This window comes from Vespa mandarinia, chromosome 23, assembly GCF_050613455.1.
Source record: "Vespa mandarinia isolate Hongniang chromosome 23, ASM5061345v1, whole genome shotgun sequence".
NCBI classification, from domain to species: Eukaryota; Metazoa; Arthropoda; class Insecta; order Hymenoptera; family Vespidae; genus Vespa; species Vespa mandarinia.
In genome coordinates, this window is record NC_140832.1 from 3,162,501 (window position 1) to 3,187,023 (window position 24,523).

A 24,523-nucleotide genomic window follows, 5' to 3' on the forward strand; every position below is an offset into this window, starting at 1 on the left:
ATCGACTCGCAGGATGTTGATATACGGAAATTACGGATAATGCTCTCTTCTCTTTCTCTCTCTCTCTTTCTCGCTCTCTCGCTATGGAGATTTCCCTAAACGATCACCTCTTACGGATAACGTTTCGCGATCTCCCTTTTTCCTTTTTTTCTTCCTTTTTCTCCTCCTCCTCCTCCTCTTCCTTCTCCTCCTTCCTCTTCTGTTTTCTAGATTATAGAACGTATATAATTTGAAATTTAATTTGAATTATGTATATACTTTGGTAGGAATTAAAGAGCCGCGGAAACATTTCCATCCAGGTTAGCCTGATATTTCCGTCGTAATTACGTATTCTTACAGTCTGATAAATGGGGAAGAGAATTATTAAGCTTATCAAAAATTAATGAATAACGAGGGGGGAAAAAAGAAAGAATTCAGGGAAATAAAAAAAGACAAAAAGAAAAAAGAAAAGAAAAAGTGGAAGAAGAGGAAGAAGAAACAAAAATAGCATGAATATTTATATACGAAGGTCGGTGTTTTCATAATCTAACGTGTCGTATCGCAGGTTAGAGGTATCGCGGGAGAAGAGTTTTTAAAATTAATTAGTTATCCCGCGTGCATAATCCTAGTGGAGCCTGCTATACCCGTGGCTTTCGATCGGCCACGAGATCGTTTCATACTGCTTTAGAGCGCAATTTTAATACGCCGGAGTGCCGGCTAAAGATTAAATTTTGCATGTCACAATGAGTCGTCCCCCGGTAGGAGGGAAATTTTGTAAAGGGAAGAGAGGAACCGACCGAACCTTCCAACGTTATGCCTGAATTCATTTTGAAATCGTGCCTGTATGCATATAGAGACGTCATGAAGGAAGACATTAAGGGGGGCCGAGTAGAAGGGCAGGGGGTATTCGGTGAGTGGAAATTGTTGGAAATTTTATGCCACGTCAGTGAGGGTGAACCCCTCGTCGAGAGAGAGAGAGAGAGAGAGAGCGCTTAATGTGAGGCGCCCTGGTCTCGTCGAGTCTCCTTCAGTCTCGTCTACGAAAACTGTGCTTGACGCTTCCTACGACAGATATTTTTTTTTCTTTATATATATATATATATATATATATATATATATATATACTTTTATATATTTAATTTTATGTATATTTTTATACGTACATATTTTTCTTTCACTATAAAAACGTTTTACTCCGAGGAAAAGAAAGTAAATTGAAGAGAAATTACTGCAATTCTATAGTGATTAGGATTTCTAAAAATAAGACGAGTAAACTCTATTTAATAAAGAGGAAACCTTGTCTTATTAATATAATTACTTGTTAATGCTACATCATGATGTTTGTATTGAGTCTTGAATGGACTTACGGTTCATCGAATATCAACCATCTTAATTAGTTAATTGCTTCGAAATCGATACGGCCGATCGTTCAGTTTCTTCCTCGTAATTTTTCCATCGCATGTATTTTTGATCGTTCCACCAAAGGATTTATCGAGCCGAAGCATAGGAAGGAAGTCAAGGGAACGGTGAAACTTCGATAGAGATTTTTTTTTCTTCCCTTCGATGGTTACTTTTACGAAAAAAGAAAGAGAAAGACAAAGACAAAGATAAAGAGAGATAGAAAGTTTACAAATGCATTTATTAATTCGACCATTTGAACTCTCATATATACTATAATAATTGAGAAACACAAGGTAAATTTGCCAATGATATTCGTGAAACGAAACGAACGAGATAATTTGAATTATTTATTCGATTTCTCCTCTAATTAAACGCCAATGCTAGTCCAAACTAAGGATCGTGAATAAGCTTTAGTCGATAAAATAAAAATTGTGTTAAATTTGCACGACGAACCCAATAACATTCTCTCTCTCTCTCTCTCTCTCTCTCTCTCTCTCTCTCTCTTTATCTTTCTCTCTGTCTCTCTCGTTCTCTCTCTCTCCTCGATCAATTAACTTTTTCTCTGTTTTTTTTTTTTTTAACCGATCTAGACGACCTCTCAATGATTAATCGTGTTACGAGAACAGTCAAGGTCTAACGTTATCGATCTACGTGCAGATAAGAGGATTAGATATTCCCCGAGAGTACTTATAAGGTACAAGGACGTAAGATAAGGTATAACTAATTGAATAATTTAAATCTAAGGAGGTTTTCGAAAATTCACTATGCGACAATGTTCACCGCACTTTAGTCGTTTGGAAACACGTTGTATTGAAGAAAGTAAGAGAAATAAGAAGAGAGTAGAAAACAAAAGAGGGAGGAGAAAACGAAAGAGAAAACGATCGCTCCCAAAAGAGAGGAAGAGAGAGAGAGAGAGAGAGAGAGAGAGAGAGAGAGAGAGAGAAAGAAGCCGAAACGGTAAGAACCGTAATTAAATCGGGGCGAAATCCCGCGGAATAATTAATTGGAGAGCTCCTAAAGTATACCGGGCGTGTCGGTGGACGCGTAACGTCGTTAGCCAAGGGCCTTTCGAGGGTCGTAAACCTTACAGGCGTCCCTTTGGCAACCAACTTTACCCTTCTTTTTCTTTCAAGAGGGGGCTACAAAGAGAAAGAGAAAGAGAGAGAGAAAGAGGCAGCCAAAGAGAATGAAACATAGTACAAAACGAGAACAAAACGAACGAAGAAAGGGTGCCAGTTTCTATCTGACTCTTCAGTAAACGAAATTATTCTCAACGCGTATCGCGATTCTCCACTGTTAGAGTGACGATCGTAATCGAGTATCCACTCTTGTCTCTTCTCTACTTATTCGTCTCCTATCGATCGTACGTACTCGATTTAGAAAAGTATCATTCGATTTTTCATTGCGACCAATTAGATTTCAATGGTAGTAAACGGGGACGTTGACCTTTCGTTTCGTTAAAAAGATAACATGGATAAAAATACAATTTCATAAAATTTGAGAAATGTTCTTTGACAATTTTTGTGACAATAGTACTTTCGTAATATTTCTTTTCTCATACGTCAGAGAAAACAAGATAATTGCGAATAACAATTCTGTCAATTCTTTTTAAAAATAATTAGGATGATAATCAAAGTAATCAAATCAATCGCGTACATAAATAATTAATATTATGGTGCAGTTAAGAAAACATTCCTTTAATCATATAAAGATTAACATAAGTAATAAATAAATAAATATATAAATAAATAAAAATGGAAGTGAAAATTATTGTTGAATCTATAATAAAATTATTACGTTTATTATTGTTATGCGTTATTATTCCTATTGTATTATTACTATTATAACTATATACTATTATGATACGTAAAATTTTCTATACAATTCGGGTATCATTATACGAAAGAATAAAATTAGAATTTGCGAAAAATTAGTATCTATCTAACGAGACGTTCGATTCTTAAGGGGTTGACACAAAGGGTGGCATTTGTAGAACGAATTCAAACCGTTCCTAGGTTGAACACGTTGGAAAGAGAGAACCCGTCTGTCCACGTTGTCCATAGCCGAGTGTTCTCGAGCGGGACGTCACAGACGCGTCGACGAGATTTGTGCGGCTGGTCGGAATGCGAAACGTTTGCGGTCTGAATGTCGTTTCGGCCGAGTTGTCTCGGGGAAGGGTGCCGGCGATCAGCCCCTGGTACCGTCCGACGTCGACGCTCCTGGCACGAAGCCAGATTCTGCTAATTAGGGAAGAGAAAGGGCCGACTAACTCGTAAAAAGATTCTTCTCTAGTAGTAACGACCGCTCGACTATTTCTACACGACATTACATTCTACCGCAAGAAACAATCTTTTGCAAAGATTTCAGAATTCCTTCTACTCATTTACTTCCTTACATTTATAGATGACGAGATATTACTAAATTATATACACGAATATAATAATGACATTATATATATATGTATGTATGTATGAAATTAATTGTATTGTGTGTATATGTATTATAGATAGCTACATTATATATATATATATATATATATATATGTATGTATATATAATATATAATATAAATAACATACAAATAATATAATAAATATATATGTGTGTAATCCAATATCAATAAATCAGAATTAATTCATAAATAAGTGCTATTATCATAATACAACATTATTTATTTATCAAACAATTCAAGGGCAATGCAAAATGTTAAAATCAGAAATTCTATACTATAATATATCGTATAAATATGCATATAAATAATATCCGAATATATATATATATGTATGTATGTATATTTGATAAAACACAGACGAATTTAATAAACTACGGTCTATACAATGTTATATGCAATTCTCAATAGAACACTAGAGTATTATATTATAATATCCAATAGTACATAATACTAAGCAACCATATTCAATTATATTCGACACTACACAACAGAATATTATTCTCTATACAATTGTCTATAACACTATACAATTCTATAGCACAAGTGAATAGTTCTAATCCTTCGATTAATTTTTAATAATTTATCATTGACACAAACGTGCATTTACATTAATACCAATACCAATAGCTGATCCAAACACTTACTTAAAACATACGAACAATGACTCATTCACACACGAAACATACATATATAATATAAATTGTTCGTCTTAAGCAACAATCAAGCATTCTTTCTTTCTCAAACTAATTGCCATATTATTAATTATTTTTTCTTTATCCTCAAATACGATATAAACAAAACAATTCAAAGATAATTTAAACGAACGTAGAAATTCGCATACGAACATGGATCGAAAGATCGTATAATCTCTAATAAAGTTAACAATGAACGTTGCTGGATGTGTCCAACTATAGATCAGAATCGTATTCCCCCATAGTTCGCATTATTCGTAGTTCGAACGAGGGTGGAAACAACGTACGACCATCGGTTAGAATTGAGAACACCCAGTATATCCGGAGGCAAGGGTTACAGAGTGACCGGTATGCAAAGGGAACGGGCGATAAACGGATCTCTGTACGTGACAGGACCGAGCACTGTCCTCTTCGATCGGCTCCTATCGTACATGGGATATGCGTATATATATATACATATATATATATATATATATATATATATATATATATATATGTACATGCATATATATATATATGTATTTATATGTATACGTATATGTGTACTCATCGAACTATACATCGAAAGATCGAACGTCGAAGAGAAAAGAGGAGGAGAAGGAGGAGGGGAGAAGGGGAGGGTTGGATTGAAAGAGGGGGAGTTGGGTAGGTGAGGGGGGAATGGGAGAGAAAATTACTACCGATCGGGATGAGTGGGCCAGGAGAGAGCAAGTAGAAAGAGCGACGAAGAGGGGGCACGAACAGGGGGAGGTTGATGACACGGAATGACTGAGGCTGCTGAACCGAACGTTTCGCTATTTATGACGTCGCAATGCGGCTGGAGATGCATTTAAAATCGACCCAGTTATACTCGAAATCTTTCGATTTTTTTAATCGGTCAATGATAATATCAAGAACTCTCGATTTTTCTTTGTCTTTATTACGATTATTGTTATTACATGTTATGAAATAAATTTTAATCGAAACGTGTATATTTCTCTCGATCGAAGATGTACGAATTTAATTTAAAAAGTTCCCAGGTGTGGCCAAAAGTTCTTGGAATTTTAATTTCACAATCTAAGAAAAAAAAAAAAAAAAAGAAAAAGTCACGAGATAGTGTAATTGATTTTTAAAATCATTTAGGGTTACTTTTGGTACATTCTGTTTAATTGATCATGATCAATAAAATTAGAACATTCTGTAAATAATTCGGAAAATTTGATTTTAAACGTTTCGGAAAAGTTATTTACTTCACATTTGTTTATCCAATCAGAAAATGTGTACATATGTATGTTTGCTCGTCTCGAACGAAAATTCAATAGAGATTAAGCTAAAAATTCTATTTACTAAAAGTTCCTAGAATTGTAATCTCACAATGTGAAAGAAAAACAAAAAAAAAAAAGGAAAAAGAAAAATCAATCCAAAAAGTCACGAGATAGAATAATTGATTTTTAAAATAACCTCTCAATACATCCTGTTTAATTTGTATTGTAAATAATAAAATTAATAAAATCTGTTAATAATTGGGAAAATTATTATTGAAAAAAAGAAATAAAAAAATAAAAAAAAAAAAAATAAATAAAATAAAATTACAACATTCTGTAAATAACTCGAAAAATTTGATTCTAAATTTTCACTTTACATTTATATTCTCCATCAAACGTGTATCTGTAAAAAAAAAAAAAAAAAGAAAGAAAAGAAAAAAAGAAAAAAGCAAAAAAATAAAGCATTGGGAAAATACCAGGCAGGTTTAAAGTTGATAAAAGTTTCCTTTGTCCGAAACAAACCCTTTTAGATCTCTCGACGAAGATCGTGAACGATGTCCGAGTGGGTTATATTAGGTTTGTTCAATCCCATTTGCCCAGAGGTGTATATTACGTATGCAATAAACATGTTCACGCGCATGTATGCGTCTACGAAAAGTTCAAGGGGGTTTCGTTTTCATCCACTTTTCTCATTTCACTATCACAGATCGACTAGATAAACGTTATTCTAATTTAAATCAATTTAGAATTCGCCAACTAACTAGGTCGCTTAAAATCAATGGAAACGCTATTCCGATTAGTTTGTAAAGAGTAATCTAAAATTGTTAAAAGACAATTACTCAGTCAGAAATTACTATAAAGAGAATAAATCACAATAACGTAGAGAGACGTGATTACTAAGAGAGAGTGAAAAAAAGAGAGAGAGAATCATTGGAATATCATTGAAAAATTTTTATTTTCTTTTGACAACAAATAAAAATACTTGCAGATCGATATATTCAATTCGTAAGAGAATAATTAATGCAGCAGGAATAATAAACTTTTATCAGAAGATCATATCGTTTAAAATATCGACGTTTCTACAAATGGAACTTGAACTATTTTCTAATACAAAAGTTATAAAGCAGATGATCGAGGTTAAAAAAAAAAAAGAAAAAAGAAAAAAGAAAAAAAGAAAGTAATGCAAGTGTTATATAATAGTAATTAAATCGACGACAAATAAAAAATTATTACAAATAGTAACAAAAAGCTATTAAAAGAAATATTACAACGGAATGAACGTAATAATGGAATTAACTATTCAAACCTTGTGTGTGCAATAATACGTAGACAATAATGTATTTTGCTTAAAGATATCTACGTAAACATGAGGCGTTATTTACGATATATTATCATCAATACAGATATACAATACAGATATAGAATGGTTTAATACAACATCGTATTTCCAAGAATAAACGTGTACGATGTAAGTACATATGTATGTACGTACCGTTATGGGCCTTACGCGAGCTTCTATTTCGAGTAAACGTGTCATCGTTGTAAACTCCGTCGTGGCGTATGGGCCACGTCAGGGCCGCGCGCGTACGCATTTACGAGTTCTCTCACTCACATACACATATACACACACAGAGAATAAGAGAGAGAGAGAGAAAACACAGCTAGCTAGACATATAGTATACACACACATCAGAAAGTGAGGAAGACAGAAACAGAGACATAGAGAGGACATACATAGATAAACAGAGATGGAGGTAGAGAGAGAAAGAGAGAGAGAGAGAGAGAATGATAGTCGATTCCTCTCTCCATTCATACTAGTAACGTGCGCTTGATTGGCCCAGATTAGAACGTGAATAGAGCTCCGTGGTGAACATATACTGTTTAAGATCTCACTGGGAGATTTCTTTCGCGAATCTCAACGTTCTCGAGTGACAAAGCTGGCACGTAACGCGCTTATAAGAGTATGAAATAATGAGGGAGAAAAAAATAGTGTTCTTATCAAACTCTCTCTTTCTTTCTCTCTCTCTCTCTCTCTCTCTCTCTCTCTTTCTTTCTGTCTCTTCCCTGTATCAGTTTTCTTGTCCTTTTTTCTTCTTTTACTTTTGTTTACCTTTATCGCTTAATGGAACGTCTCCTTCTTTAAAAATATCCAGGGACACTCACTCACCTGTAACAAAATAAACAATTTATTTACATATCTATGTACGCATATTTAATATTAACGCGTTTGGCCATTAATAATTATCTGATTATAAATGAAGAAAGTAAAAGAATAGAAAATTTATGATAATACATTGATATACGGGGAATGAATAAAATCGAAAAGATTTGATCGTCAAAGGTTTAATCATCAATGACGATAGACTGACTAAAAATAAATGAATTTAATTATCTTATAAATAAAAACATATTTGCGTTAAATGGAAATTCCTTCACGATTCAAGGACTCCTTTAAATTGACGGTGATTCATTTTTCTTCTGAATTACGGCAAAATAAATTATAAAACATGATTGTACCATCAATCACGATAAAAAAGAACGAATAATTATGATTACACGATATTACGAAATATAATTGACTTTAAAAAGGATATCAATGGTAAAATTTTATTTCAAAGAAATAAAAAACACGGAATAAAACCTATAAATTGTAATAAATTTATTTGTTCTTATCATTGCAATATTATTTGAAATATGTATTAATTTTCACTCGCTGTTAACGTGATTTCTTTTTTTTTCTTTTTTTTTAATGATATCTTTTTTTCAAAGATAAAATGTATACTTATTAATATTAAACGTACACATACATGCACACACATATATATATATATATAATTAAATCTGTACAATAATACATATATCGTTTATAATATATTAAATACATTACAATGAGATTAATGACATGAGTTAATTATACAAGAATAATAATCAAAAAGAAAAAGAAAAAAGAAAATTATTATCGGACATCATGTGAATGAATAAGTGCTTAAACAATAAAATTCATCATGGATGATGCATATAAAAGAGGAAATGGAGGGAAAAAAAGAAAAGATGGACGCGTGGATAAAACGGGATACGTTAAATGCAAGTAAGACGAAGTGTACGCGTCGTTTATTAAGTCGAGAGAGGAGAAACGAGTTTAAGTTCCGAAATGGTCGTTGGAAGGAACGATGCGGAACGTCGGTGGATGGATGCAGGAGGGCCAAAATGACGCGATGGTGAGGTATACTTCAACTTTTCCTCCCTTTTCTTATCCCAAAATGGCTGTTGCTTTCTCGCGAAAGAAAGAAAGAAAGAAAATAAAAAAGAAAGAAAGAAAGAAAGAAGACACGACCGACCCTTTTCTCTCTCTCTCTTTCTAATGCGCTCGTTCTCGTTTCTTTCATGCTATTTCTGTGCTCGTCAAGCTAAGCAAGCCAAACTTCACCGTGAACTTTCTTACGAACTTCATCTAGACCGGCCAGAAAATTGCGCCCACCGCGTTGTCCTTTCGAATAGAGGCTAAGACGAAAGTCGTGCAGGCGTCTCACGACTAACTTGCTTCCTTACAACCCCCACGACAGTCCTCCCTCGCTGCCCCTTCCCGTTCATCCCCCACTGTCCATCGTTTTCTCCAGAATGTCCTTAACAGGTGTAACAAAAAAAAAAGAAAACAAAAAAAAGAAGACAAAAAAAGAAAAGAAAAAACTTCATCCCGTTCATCCCCGCGTTCGACGTCAACGAGCAACTTCGTGAATTATGAAGCTTGAAGTTGATTACAGTTTCTCTTTTTTTCTTTTTTTATTTTTTTTTTCATTTTCTCCAATACGTTCGACGATATCTCGTTTCTTTTTCTTTCTTTTTTTTTTTTCTTTTACTTTTATTTCATTTTGTATAAAAATCTAAAACGCTTTGATTGATTTCGTATAAATCGTCTGCAAAAAAAAAAAAAAGAAAGTAAAAGAAAAAGCTTTACGTTTCCTTTCAGTTCCTACTAGGACAACATTGTTATTTCGGACAAAATTGAGCGATATTGTAGATTCGACGAAATGAAATTCGTAATTTCCGAAAGAACGAATTGTTGGAACCGATCCGTCAAATCGTGCCGATCGAAATCGTGTGAACGAAATTCATTCGGGGTTAGGATGAGCGAAACGATCAATGAAAGAGAGAGAGAGAGAGAGAGAGAGAGAAAGAGAGAGAGAGGGTTGGTCGGTCGGTCGGTTGGTTGATCGTTCACGACAAAACTTATTTTTCCCGGCGTAATTTATAGACGTACATCTGTTCCAAACGTTTCGTCATGATACCCACGTTCGATTCCTGACACGTCCGTCGATCAACGAACTAAGCGAGTTATATATATATCTCTCTCTCTCTCTCTCTCTATGTAATATGTATATATATATATATATAAATCGTTCGATCTTTTATACTTATAGAATGATTTGTACGATGTACCTTAAACGTCGTCGAGAAAACTTTTAAACGACCCTTTTCTATCCTTATCTTTACTTAAACGCTAGTATTATCATCGAACAAAAAAATATTTCTCTCTCTCCCTCCTTTCCTTCTTTTCTTTTCTCTCGTTTTTTTCTTCTTTAATACGCTTACAAGAGAATTAATAAATCGATTTTTCTCTTCTAAGGAATTTTCGACGGGACAAGACATTTTTTTTCAACTCTTCCCAAGCCCGTCTCCTCCCTCCTCCTACTGTACTACGAACAGTCTACGTAGGAACTATTCTCGCGTCAGTGGACTCCTTCGAGAGCAAGGAGAAAATCAGGGATTCCTCGAGGGTGTGCGGAGAAGAAGAAGAAGAAGAAGAAGCTAGGCGACGTGTGGGAGGAGGGCGAAAGGATTTGCTCGTAGCCCGAGAGAAATAGGATTTCGGTCGGTACTCTCAGAAACGACCTTTCCTTCTCCCATTTGAGGCTCGAGACAGCGAGACGGTAATCGATATACGCGTCTAGCGTGCTTGCCTCACCTCCCTCCTCCTCCTCCTCCTCCTCCTCCTCCATCTCCACCGATTCCCGAACCGAACCGAACCGATTCCTTCTCACCCAGCCACCCATCCACCTACCTACCTACCCACCAACCCCTCTGTTCCCGTTCCTCCCCAATCACCCAAGCAACCTCCACATCTCAGCCAGTCGATCGGTCTCTCTTCTATCTCTTCTTATCCTTCTCCTTCTTTACGTTTTCACTGTCTCCTTTTCTTTTTGTACTTCGATTCTTCTACTATGGAGTTGGTGGTCCTTTACCGTCACACGTTTCCCTTCTTTGTTTTGCGCAACCGCGTTTTCGCGACGGAATCCTCTTTTAAAGGAAATATCCGTGAACCCTTCGATTCCCTTTCGAATCTTCTATTCCCTTTTCTCTTATACTCCCCTCCCCTCCCCTCCCCTCCCCGTTTCCCTTCCCCCACTCCTTTTCTAGCATCCTCGAGACGCGACACGATTGCGATCTGGCCGTCTGCGAACGAAAGAATCATTCTTCCTTCTTTCGATCCCCCTCTTTTTCCCTTTTCTTTTCCTCCTTCATCTCATTCTTCTTTTTCTATTACTTCTCTTCGTTTTTTCTCTCTATACTCTCTCCTTCCCTTCTTCATGATTCTGTGATCTCTGATCGTTACGCAAATTACTTTGAAAATAGTCAGTACTTCCTTCGGGTATTTACTTTTACCTTTAACTTACTTCAGATAAAACTTTTTCAAATTTATGTAAAAAATCATCATGCGATATCATCGAAGGTTAAGGTTTAGAAAATGAGAAAGACAGACAGAGAGAAAGAGAGAGAGAGAGAGAGAGAGAGAAAGTTATATTGATTCAAAGTATTCAGTGGAATAACCATTTTCTTGTATTCCAATCTCACTGAACCCTTACGTATTCTCTATTCCCAACGGGGAAAAACTTTCGAATAGTTTCTAATGGTTTATCTATTTTTCTATCAAAAGTCAATCGTTCGAAATTATTTTCTTCGTTTTAACCCTTATATACTATTCATATAGATTGAAAATCGATCGATTTGAAATTTGTTCGAATTTTATTTTTTCTTCGTTTTCTTTCGTTTTTTTCCTTTTTTTTTTTTTTTTTTTTTTTTTATATATAGTTCATTCGATTTCCTATTCTATTCATTTTTTATATTTACGATAACAATACGAATAATTCGTATTAATTATTTATTTTATTTCACCTTTCTAATTTCATTTCAATCTCATCCCTTTTATGTTTCATTATTTTGAGAAGTTAAAATAAAACTTCCTTTATCTACCTTTTTCTCTCAAACTCCTTCGTTTTATTCGATAAAGAAGAATAACACTCGTTCGCCTTTTGTATCACGTTGTCCTTGGTCGTACAGTTGAACCCTCTACCCTTCCGAAAACATCGTCGTTTTCTCGTCACACGTCCCTCTTTAACTTTGCCTGAAGGGTTTGACTGGTCGTTCAACCCTTTCGCTCGATAACGCGATACTACGATCTCTCGACTATGGGAACAATCTCGTACTTAAATGTAACTACGCCAAGGCATAGATTGTTCTTCATGAATAGTGATGAGCGAGGGATAAATAATTTCGAGCGTAAATGCTAATCGTTCGTAAGCGTTTGCTAGTCGCTCAAATTTTAGAGATAGATAGATAGATAGATAGATAGATAGAGAAAGAGAGATAGAGAGAACAATTTTCTTAATATGTAATTTCCACAAAATGTTATGTGAACATAAGTTTTATTTATAAAAACGTACACTTCGTCATACAAAATAGAATATTTTTTTGTATAAAATATTTAATGACTCAAATTTCTTTCGTACTCAACAATCCTATAATTATAAAGTATACGAAAGTAAAATACATAAGATAGAGCTTCGATTAAAACGGAATATTATATTATTTCGTATAATTTTCAATGATTAAAAAATCTTCGTGTACGATCGATTAATCCTATAATAATGAAATATTAGAACACAATAGTGAATACAACGTTGTATTAGAATTGAGCGTGAATAAAATATCAAAGCATTTTTCTTACAGTAATTAATAATTGAAACGATGACTTCGTGAAAATAAATTCTACCAATTAAGGAAAGTAAACGAAACGTCGTACGTTATACGATGTTACGTTAAAATGGAGTCATTCCTTTCCTTTCCTTTTCTCTTTTCCTTTTTCTTTTTTTTTCTTTTTTTTTTTATTTTATCGTACGATCGTTAACAAGAACCTATAAAGAGATTCTTCCAGGATTTAGTTGGAGGAGAAAACTGATCCGATTTAGTAAACGGCGATTCTCGTTGACCCGCGAAGCGACGACGAACACCCGGGAAAAATATAGAAAACGAAAAAAAAAAAAAAAAAAAGAAAAATGAAAAAGGAAGAAGAGATAAAAAGAGAGAATAAGGAAGGACGAAGTAGGAGAGTTTGGGGGTGGGTGGAAAGGTTAGGTAAGGGGGTAAGAGCAGGTAAAGGGAAAGGTATGTGATAGCGAGAAAAGAAGAAATGGTCGTGGTCAATGGGATTAAATGCCGGTCCGGCGTTAAAAAGCACTGCTAATTTTCAAGCTCTCGTACCTTTAGCTTTTTTTCCTTTTTTTTTTTCTTTTTTCTTTTTTGCACCAGGACCAACCAGGCCAGCGCTCGCTAAAGCGATTATGGCCGCGGTAATTCCGCGAATTAATTCCTCTCGATGGTCTTTCCTCGATCCGGTTTACTCCTTGTCTTCGAAAATGGTCAGGCATTATCGAACGATGAAGAATTACAAGGAGATATATATATATACATTTATATATATATATATATATATATATATATATATATATATATATCTCGACAACTCGTAGTCTATCATTAACAAATGCCCAAGTTTCGAGACGTTCTCGTCATCGGTAGTAAGAGAGTAATTTATTCGAAGTAGGTATACCCTATACACCTAACGTTCCTCGTTACGCAAACTTTCGAGATAAACAAATTGCAAATTTCCAGACTCCGAAAGCGTCACCCAGTTTCATCTATATATATATATATATATATATATATATATATATATATATATATATATATATGTGGGAAGGAAGAAGCTAGCCGATATCGAAAAGTATCGTCACCGAGTAGTATCACGCTAAGCGATAGATCATCAATCTCCGCTTAAAGTTTCTTTTGGTTAAAGTTGCCTGTAATCACTTTTGTAAAGCAAGCAAGGGCGGAAGCGTCGTGAACTGTCAAATACTGCCCGCGTCTCGTCTCGTCTCGTCTCTCTCTCTCTCTCTCTCTCTCTTTCTCTTTCTCTGTGCTTGAAATAATTAGAAAACCGTCGTCTACCTGAAATGTCTGATATAATTGAAGAACCGATTAAACGTTCGATCATCCTGTGCCATCCCACGACGGTTTTCTTTTCGCGATCGTATCCAGAAAAAAGAAAAAAGGAAGAAAGAGAGAAATAAAAAAGAACTAAGAGAAAGAGAGAAAGAAGAGAGAAAGCTTAACGAGCCCTTTTCTCCATAGCATGAAAACAATCGTACACGGTTCAGGTTCGTTATGATATAAAGCCGACGTTTGAGGAAGGGTCCTGGAATATTTTCCGCTTGCTCGGACATCAATTTCGTTGATCCGTGCTGTTCACGCATTGGCAAGTCCCGGATCGTTCCGCCCCGTGAAATTATTGCATGGGTGCGATCCACGTTCCCCTTCTCGTTCCACCCTCTTTACCCTCCCTCCCCACCTCTCTCTATATCTCCCTCTTCTTTTCTCTTAGGCATGTTTATGCCGCCTTTAATAACGCACCCTCTCTCTCTCTCTCCTGCTCAGAAGGCACTTAAGTACCGTGGTTAATAGGGTGGAATTAAGGCAAAGAAAGAACTCATTCGTACGCATAACGTCGAAGAAGAAAAAAAAGAGAGAGAGAGAGAGAGAAGGAAAAGGTGAACGCGCTCGATCCACCCCGAGGCAAACTCCGACCTTTAATAACTTTATTTCGATGCCTGGATATTCCACCCCACCCGAATCGCTAGGTTCGACCACGCGAAATCCCAAGAACGCACCCCGAATTCTCGATGAGCGATTAAGTGCTCCTCGGGCTTCTTTCTCGTCGTGTGTATCTCTCTCTCTCTCTCTCTCTCTCTCTCTTCCCCTTTTCTCTACTTCTTTCTATCCCTCTTAGAGACTCTTTAAAATACTTTCAACTCATCCCCTCCCACTTTTCGGCCAATTACGCTTTTAACCAACAACCTTCTTCATATGTCTCTCAACGAATTTTATGACTTTTGTGGTAAAAAAATTTTGTGGATATTGCGTAACTATATTTGAGAAAGTATTCTCTCATTTCTCTTCAAGCGAAATATTTTGAATATATTGAAGCATAATAATCCAAACGGATTCTCATATTATTTATTCCTAACACGTTGTTGAACGTTATAGAGGTCACCAGCGGTCAATACAATCGGGATAAAGGTCAATCAAAGGTACTTGCACAATCAATTTTATCGACTATATTTAATGTGTTTATGTTGTAAACATCGAAGGTACTTTAATACGAGGAAAATAAAAAGCAAATGGACGCGAGAAGAAATTTTAACGTCACGTTTATATTGCATTATATTATATACATTTACAATTATATAATTATATTTGTTCTTTTTATTAGAACATCACTGTATTTCTTATCTTATCTTGTTTTTTTCATTTTCTTTCCTTTTCACTGCGATCTCATCACGATCTACAATTTTTAAATTTATCTGTTTTTTTTTTTTTTTTTTTTTTTTAACAATTGAAAGATTGAAAGATTAAATCCTTATAATAAGATTATCGTCTAATGTAAAAAAAAAATATCTACGACAATAAATATTCTCCTGCATTTATTCGCAAAAAATTACGAAACGTATTAGATGAATATATTTATTGAAAGATCGATTCAGCAATATTCAACGCATTAAACGAAATTCATGATCAATAAGTTATACCTTTTATATGTTCGCATAGATCCCATAATTGATTTGATAATAAAAATGATCCTCCCTCTTCCTTTCAACTTCCATTACGACGTAATCCTAACAATGATCGCCATATTGTAAATACATGTTGCATTACACGCACATTATGCCATTCATAACTTTAACGAAGATCGAACGTTAGATATATGCGGGATAGCGGAAGTAAATAATTTCAACGAATTAAGTACTTACACGACGAATGAAAATAGAGAAGTGGGCAATTGGGTTACGTCAGAAATTCTTTTTACTTTTTGTTCCTCGTTTCTTCGGTGTATCACCAATGAAGAATTTTTATACGAAATGGCCAAAACAAATGCGACTGTAAGTCGTTGTTGATTGAAAGTGCACCTATAATCTGCAGTTATACACGGATATAAGCCCTACGGCGCGAACTCGCGAAAGGGGGTTAGGGAGGATAGAAGTTCGGGGGAGGTTCGGATTTCCAATTAAACTTTGGCAATTGTCGCGCTAATTATCCGCTCTCTGGACATTTTCCAGATTAAATAAATGCCCCCATCCACCCTCAATCTACCACCCACCCTCGCCTCCACCCTGTCCCGTTCCGTACTACTCCTACCCACTTTGTGACTTCTACGAATCACCATCGACCCACCTATTCATTCCAAACGCTCCTTTCGTCTCTTATCCTCCCCCTACCACCCTTACCAATCGAAAACCAAAACGATAGAAGGAATACGAAGATCCAATAGCAAACAACAACGAATTGCTATCGAACGCGGCAGTTATTACAATTGATATTAATTTTAGAACAATCCCATACGAACGATCGATCATCTTATTACGTAAAATCCATTTTATTGGTATTTTACGGCAATTTAAACGATCGCATATTTAATCATTAAAACGAATAATTACACGATGAAAATCACGTTTCTAACGAGTAATATAATAATAAATGACTACCAGGCATAGTGAATTCATAGTATTAGGTTGGTCGTAGTATTATAAAAAAGAAGAAGGATGAGGAGAGGAAGAGGACAGGGATGTTAGTATATCTTCGTAGAAGAAAAAGAAGAAGAAAAAAACTCGTATATGTGTGGTAAGAGAGAAACGGTAAAGGGAGATAAAGGTGAAGAGAAAAGGGAGATGTGGATATGAGAGGGGAAGAAAGCAAAAAATAAAAATAAAAGAGAAAGAAAAAAAAAAGAAAAAAAAAAAAAGAAAACGAAAAAATAAAAAAAGAGAACTTCTAATTCAGAGAACGACGCTCGTACCTTCGATAGAATTTCGCAATTTCGAGGTCCTTAGAAAGGCATCGGTATTCGGCTCTCGAAGGAGCTTGTCGGAAGAATCAAGGCCGAGGCAGGTACCGGCATTACGATGGTATTTCGAGAAGGACCAGTTGAGAAAGATAGAAAATAAAAAGAATGAAAAGAGCGAACGAGCGAGCGAGCGAGAGAGAGAGAGGCAAGAATGTGCAGGATCATGGAGGCTGGCAAAGAAATAAGAAGAAAAATAGGATTACGATGAAAGACAGAAGGAAGAAGAAACAGATAGATAGATAGATAGATAGATAGATAGATAGATAGAGATGAAGATAGAGAAAAAAAGAGAGAGAGAGAGAGAGAAGTGAGAGGAAACGAGGAAAGAGAATAGAAGTACTCGTAACGTACTATTCGAGTACGGTCAAGATCCGCTAGAGAAGGTAGAAAATCTTCTACAAGAGCTGCTGCTGCTGCTGCTGCTGCTGCAAGAGAAAGAGGAAGAGAGAGAGAGAGAGAGAGAGGGAGAAGGAACAAATGCATGAGAAAGAATGAGATGAAGAGATGAAGAGAAAGCGAGAGAGATAGAGATAGAGAGTGTGAGGGAGAGAGAGAGAGAGAGTGAAGAAGAGGGAGGATGAGAACGAGGATGTCGGAGAGGGGGAGGGAAAGAAAAGAACCGGTTTCATTCAACCGCCATTTAAAAATTCTCCAACCGCCGCGTTTTGAAAAATAATGAACGGAGGAGCCACGCGCTGCTTGCGTAACTTCTTAGAAAGCGGCTCACCGTAGATGGCGAAGGAAGAGTGGCTGGTGGAAGAAGTGAAAGAGAAGGAGGAAAGGGTTTACTTAGTTGGATGAAGAAAGAGATAGATCGGGAAACGAGGACGAAAGGTAGAGTTCTCGCGTATTCTCCATTCCCATAGATGGAACTACGAGCTGCTGCGTAGAATCACTCTCTCTCTTTCTTTCTCTCTCTTTCTCTCTATCTCTCTTTCCCTCAACGGAGAAGTAGAATTTTCTTCTCTTTGAACGTACACGCGAATCTCTCCCTCCCTCCCTCTCTCTCTCTCTCTCTCTCTCTCTCTCTCTCTCTCTCTCTCTCTCTCTCTCTCTCTCACTTTTTATAACCCGCATTTTAGTTGTATTTTTTTTTCGTTCCTTCCCCTTTTTTTTTACCTTTGATAACGAATATCGATTATCGATGAAGCTGTGTTTTTCTATCTATCCATCTATCTATCTAGCAAGCTAGCTATCTATCCATCTATCTCTCTTACTCTTTCATCACCGGTCATCGTTATAACTTCCAGACGTTGGTATCGTTCTTTCTTTTTATTTTCTTTTTATTTTCTTTTTTCCAAATCACCCTTCCTTTCTGCATCGCAAAGAGTCTTTCCTTTCTGTACGTCATGCTCCCTTTGCCACAATGCTATTTTTCTCTCGCAACGTCCTTTATTTATTATTCTTACGAGCGGATAAGGCAAGGAGCATTTATTTTTAATTCTCTACTGTCTCTACCTCTACCTCTACCTTTCTCTCTCTCTCTTTCTTTCTCTCTCACCCGTCTGTCTGACTGTTCGTTCTTTTTCTTTCTGCTAATTAATAATTTAGAAAGAGTTTTTCAAATCTGTTAAAATTTGCACGAAACGTCCGGTTGTATATAATCCTAATGATATCATTTTGCATAAATCTTATAGAAATCACTTGATTTTTTCACGTCTCATTAACAACTTTTGATCTGAAAAATGAAATAACAATTTTCGTAGCAATCCTATAGTATAATTTTAACGCATTTATGATCCTTTGGAAGAAAATCGTAACGAAGACATACTTTTCTTCTTTTTCCTTTTTTCTTTCTTTTTTTTTTGTTCATTTTTTTTTTCTTTTTTTCTTTTTTTCGTTGCGGTTCAATAATTCTCGATCCGTCGACGCATAAATAATGAATGCCGGTTCGCCGAGGGCGTAAATCAAATCGACGACAGCTGTTTCATTTCGAGGTCGATTTGTCTCTCGCACTCGGCCGGATCGATGCCGGCTCGAACACAACGCGCGTATCGAGCTTCGGTCGTCCGTAACCGTGCACGTGTTTATGAAATATCGCGGCGCATTAGAGTTTTCTACGACGTCGCGAGACGTTTTTAACTTTCAAGATGAAATCCTTACGAAAGAGACGTTCGCTTTCGAAAACTTTATCGTTTTCCCTTGTCGAAATTAAAACGAGAAACGATTAAGAACCGATTAAACGTGAAAGTTATTTTGTGATGTCGCCGGAGACGCCAATTATTCTTCATTATTTTCCTTTTCATATATTATACATATATTATACATATATTTCATTTTCGATATTTATTAATATTAAATAATAAGGAAAAAAAAATCGCGACGATATATCTTGATCTCTTTTGATACTTTTACAGGATGACATAATTTTTCAATTAAAAATTAAGAGAAAGAGAGAGAGAGAGAGAGAGAGAGAGAGAGAGAGAAAGCGTGCAAAGAAAATCAATTTTCAGTAAAAACTAAATTTCGAATCGAAATTGAGTGTGTGAAATTGAATACAACATCGTTTTAAACAAACTTGCTTGGAAATTTCAACTCAATCGAATAGAAACTCATCGAGATATGCGTGCAATCATTTAGAAAGACGTATTTCAGAGGAAAACGTGTTTAAAGCTTAACATTCACGTGCCAGTGATAACACGCAACTTGACACAACAATCTTTACGATCCCGTTAACAGTCCAAAATTTTGATCTAATTAATTTAGGAATAAACAGATAATTACTCCACGATGTCTTTAAAATTTTAATTATACATTGAAAACATGCGCAAGAAAAAAAAAAAAACGAACAAAATTTCGACGTAACAATTTATTACAAATTAATAAATAAATACTCCGTCTATCTCTTTGGAATCTAGATCAAACATTGAAAAAATGCACAAAAAATAAAAAACAAAATTTCGACGTAACAATTTACAAAATAAATAGATAAATAATTTACCTGTGTCTTTGAAAACTAAATCAAACATTGAAAAAATGTACGGGAAAAAAGATCAAATAAAAAAGAAATAGAAAAACCAAACAAAATTTCGACGTAACAATTTACAAATAAATAATTTATCTATGTCTTTCAAACTTAAATCAAACAAATTGAAAAAATGCACGTAAACTAAAGCGAAACAAAGCAACAAAAAAAAAAAAAAAAAAAAGAAAAAAGAAAGAAAATCAAAAACGAAGAAAGAAAAAAAAAGAACATTTCAATTTGTCGAAACTATCACAATGAATTTTTCCTCCTCTTAAAGAGCAACTTATTAGACTTGTGAGGGGTTAAAGGGAAGAGAGAAAAAAAAATAAGAGGAAGAAAAGAAAGAAGAGGGAGGAGTGGTAGGGAGGGAGGAAGGTTGAGGGGAGGAAAAAAATGAAAATCTGCAATCCAGACGTGGCTTGATCGAACTGTCTCGTTCGTGAACCGAGAAAGACGGCTTACATTTACGCGCGCGTTCTGCCGAAAACACGTTCTAGACTGGATGGAAAGAGTAGAGAGAGAGAGAGAGAGAGAGAGAGAGAGAGAGAAAGAGAGAGAAAGAATAAGAAAAAGAGAAGAAGGTATACGTTCGTTCGGTCGTATTTGACAAAGTGCCAAAGGAAAGTTGGCGAGCGTGTCGAGCGCGCCACGTCGTTTTAACGAACGATCGGAAGTACCGACCTTCCATCCGTAGTTAACGTAACCATTAATTATTACTCAACGAGAAGGAAGAAACCATCCTCGAATCCCTTCTCCTTCTTCTCCTTCTCCTTATTCTCCTCCTCATCTTCCTTCTTGTTTCTTCTCATTCTCCTTCTTCCTCCTTCCACCATCTTCTCTTTCCTCCTTCTTATCGTAAACCTCCACCATTTCGTTTTCGAACGAACGAACGAACTAACGTTTCTGCTTTTATTACAAAAGAAAATAAAAAGAAACAATAAGGCCGAAGTTCGGTTACGATCGCATTACGCCGATGTAAACGTAGAGTTCGACGATTCTACTTCGTAACGAGACACTCGGACGTTAATTAAGTTAACGACCATTAAAGTGGCCTAAGGAAATGAGACCGATGCGCGATCTTCTACCCACGTAGAGTTGGTAGATTCATTCTCTTCTCGTTGTTTCTCTTCTCTATCTTATTTTTTTGCCTTTTTTTTCTTTTATTTATTTTTTTTTCTTTTTTTTTTTTTTTATTTATTTTTCTCTTACCTTTCTCGAAGAGGAAGGAACAATGTTTTAAACGCGCTACCTTAGCTAAGTGAAAGCCAACGAGACGAAGAAAGAGAGAGAGAGAAGGATATAAGATACCTAGAGGAGGAATCAAACTACAAGAGGAAAAAAGAAGAGGAGGAAACTACGTCCCACGGGTTCGCATTACTACGAGGTACATTTTATCCAACCACGGTTAAACGCAAGATCCAGCTATTTATATATCACGATTAGATACATATATACTTTTAGAATTATCGTCACGAAAATCCAATTCACTTACTAATAGTTTCCGTTCAATGTGATCGAACGACTTTCGAATGATCGCGAAAAAAAAAAGAAAAAAGAAGAAGTAATAGTAAATAATTGTTACGTTCAAAGTAATAATCAATAGGATAGGAATATATAAGTTCTTTTTTTCTTTTTTTTTCTTTTATAATCATTCGAAAGAATATAGAATAAGAATAAGAAAAGATCAGAATTATTTTAAGAATAAAGATATAATTTGCATTATTTTTCTAGACACATTAATATAATTGTTATTGTCATCATCATCATCATCATCATCATAATTATTACAGGATATCGAATGATTCGAATACCTCGATAGTTCACAGCCTTTACTAATTTAAGTTGAGACTAACACACAGTTCTCCACGTGGATGGCTACGAGAAATGGAGCAAAGGGAAGAAAAGAAATAGTTAGAAAGAGCAAGAACGACACGCTAGGAAGGACGCATTCGCCGCTATTCTAAATTTACAACCCGCAGACGCGTTATCTACTTTCACGTATGCGTATCTATAAATCTACTGGCGGGCTATGGATCCGAATTTTCTCATGGCTGGTGTTGTAAATATCCGCGAGTGTGCTTCGGTTCCTACCTACCTACCTACCTACCTACCTACCTACCTACCTATCTACCTATCTACCTACCAACCAACCAACCAACCATCGGCGGTGGTGGTAGTGGCGGCGGCTCTCGGTGGTGCGGAAAGTGCTTTTGTTTTAAGCGGATGATACGGGAGATAGACGCGAATTTAAATTCGAAATTTATTACGGTCTGAAACATCGCTCGCACCAGAGAGCAAGTACGTATGCATGTACGTACACTGTTAAATTTGCTTCTACAGCGACAATGTCGATCGAATATTTCGACATGAAGTGTCGAAAAATAAATCTACAAATTAAAAGTACAATTTTTCAAACCCTTTTTTTTAATCCGAACAGATTTCTTCGATCAATAGTATTTTCTACTTTTTTTCCGAATAGACGTATTCGTTTACAAGACAATTTCATTAGAGTTTTGATTTGTTATTAACGAATATGAGAATGCTTTTATGTTACAACGAAATAATAATAAATAATTTACTCCAAAAGGATATATATTTTTCTTTTGCAGAACCACCAGATTTTTATTTTAATTCAATAATCGCATTTAATAATAATGAATGAAACATTAACTCAAATTTTATAATAGGTATGATACAATTTAAAATATCATACGAAACATAAAGGATTGTTATATTTTAAACGAAGTGCATTATTTTGCGATGTAAAATATTTTTTCCTTTCTCTTCTTCTTCTTCTTTATTTCTTTTTTCTTCTTTTTGCCAATTGTTAACAGATTTAAACAAGTGAAAATGTTCTTTTTGCAAATGGATTTTTATCCTGTCGAAATAATTTTCGACAATGTTTACGTCAACGTAACATTATATTACGTTCTCGTCGATGAAACAAAATATATAATATATACACGACACATATATATTCACGTTCGTGCTTCTATTAGATAACCATAAAAATCATACCGATCGAGCATAAGCTGCGATATACATGTCTCTTCTCGGATGTAAGCAAATAATTGTTATCGGTGCAACGTTCCGTTTACATTCGGCCGTGACTCGTGCGCGATTTCCCACGGATACACGTCGACGGTGTTATTTTCTATTGGCTCGCCTTCGGCCCGTTTTACGCGTCGCACCAAATCACCGTTGCGTGTACAAACAGCAATTATCGTGGCTTGTGAAGGTATATATATAGTAGATGCCCGGTATAATAGATACCTCGATGTAACAACGTTATTATTGGCGTACCACTGAGATACGGCATTGGACGCGATAAATCATGCCGGCTGTCGAGAAGAAAAGCTTAAGCTCGTTCGTCTTCCTCTCCCTCTCGCCCTTACTCTCTCTCTCTCTCTCTCTCTCTCTCTCTCTCTCTCTCTCTCTCTCTCTCTCTGTGTGTTTTCGCACGACTATATACGAATGGAATCGAATCGTGAGAGAAACTAGTATTAATTCAGTACATTCTGTTATAAAGTACTGTATTTATTAACTACAGTTTTACTCGTAGCGTAACACGAAAAGCATGAAAAGTGAATAGAGAAAAGCGAGAAACGGTAGGTAACTATTTCGATGAAGAAAGACAGACAAACGAATGCAGAGAGAGAGAGAGAGAGAGAGAGAGAGAGAGAGAGAGAGAGAGAGAAACAAAAAGAGAGAGAAGAGAAAAGCTTGAGTAGTTTGGTACGTAGGAGAGCTCGGAAGAGAGAAAGAGAGAGAGAGAAAGAGAGAGAGAAATAGACAGTGGAGAAGGGAGAGGAGAGAGAGGGCTCGCGTTATAACGGGAGCTTTACGACAGTACGGTTTAATTGTCCGTGCTCGACGGCGGTCATTCCATGAGAAGAGAAAGAACCTACGAGAGGAAGGAAGGGTGGATGGGAGGGAAAGAGGGAGACTTGCTCCGTGCCAAGGCGCAATCCGTACTCCCCAACGAGCGCGTTTTCATTATCGGCCAGTGGCCAGTCTGTTTTCGCGTTACACTCGCGAATCGTGAGAGTGAAAATGAAAAATAGAGAAATAGATGCTGAGAGAGAAAGGGATGGAAGTGAAAGAGAAAGAGAGAGAGAGAAGCAAAGAAAGAAATAAATGCGGAGACAGAGATAGAAACAAAAAGAGAGAAATAGAGAAAGAGAGAGAGAGAGAAATACATTGATATTACATAGAATGATGGCTCAAGAACGTAGAGTAAATGCATTGAAAGAGAGGAAGAGAGAGAGAGAGAGAGAGAGAATGAGAGAGAGAAAGAAAGAACGAATTCATGTGATCGGGATGAATCCATTATGTAGAGAAATAGTCGATAACGTAAGTCTCTACTTCCATCTCTTTTTCTCTTCCATAGTTGGCACGGGGTAACAGTTATCGTTTCGTAATTGATAGCCACAACGATCGCCGGTAATCGTCCTTTCTGTTGCCGCCGGTTTACGGTTGGTATCGTAACACAAAACGCGCATGAAAGAGAGATAGATATATATAGAGAGAAAGAGAGAGAGAAAAAGAGAGAGAAATA

The 24,523-nt window shown here is 35.9% G+C and overlaps 1 protein-coding gene across 10 annotated transcripts in view; it reads right to left on the bottom strand.

The window, feature by feature from the left end:
* Nucleotides 1–24,523, bottom strand: part of LOC118444474 (Krueppel-like factor 6) — a 312,575-nt gene that overhangs the window by 140,917 nt on the left and 147,135 nt on the right. For 3 of the 10 annotated variants that reach the window (XM_085663670.1, XM_085663665.1, XM_085663666.1), the window contains exon 2: nt 7,878–7,934. The exons of the other annotated variants lie outside the window; for them this stretch is intronic. The gene's annotated coding sequence lies outside the window, so the exon portion shown is untranslated. The remainder of the gene's footprint in view (nt 1–7,877; nt 7,935–24,523) is intronic. 10 annotated transcript variants of the gene reach the window in all.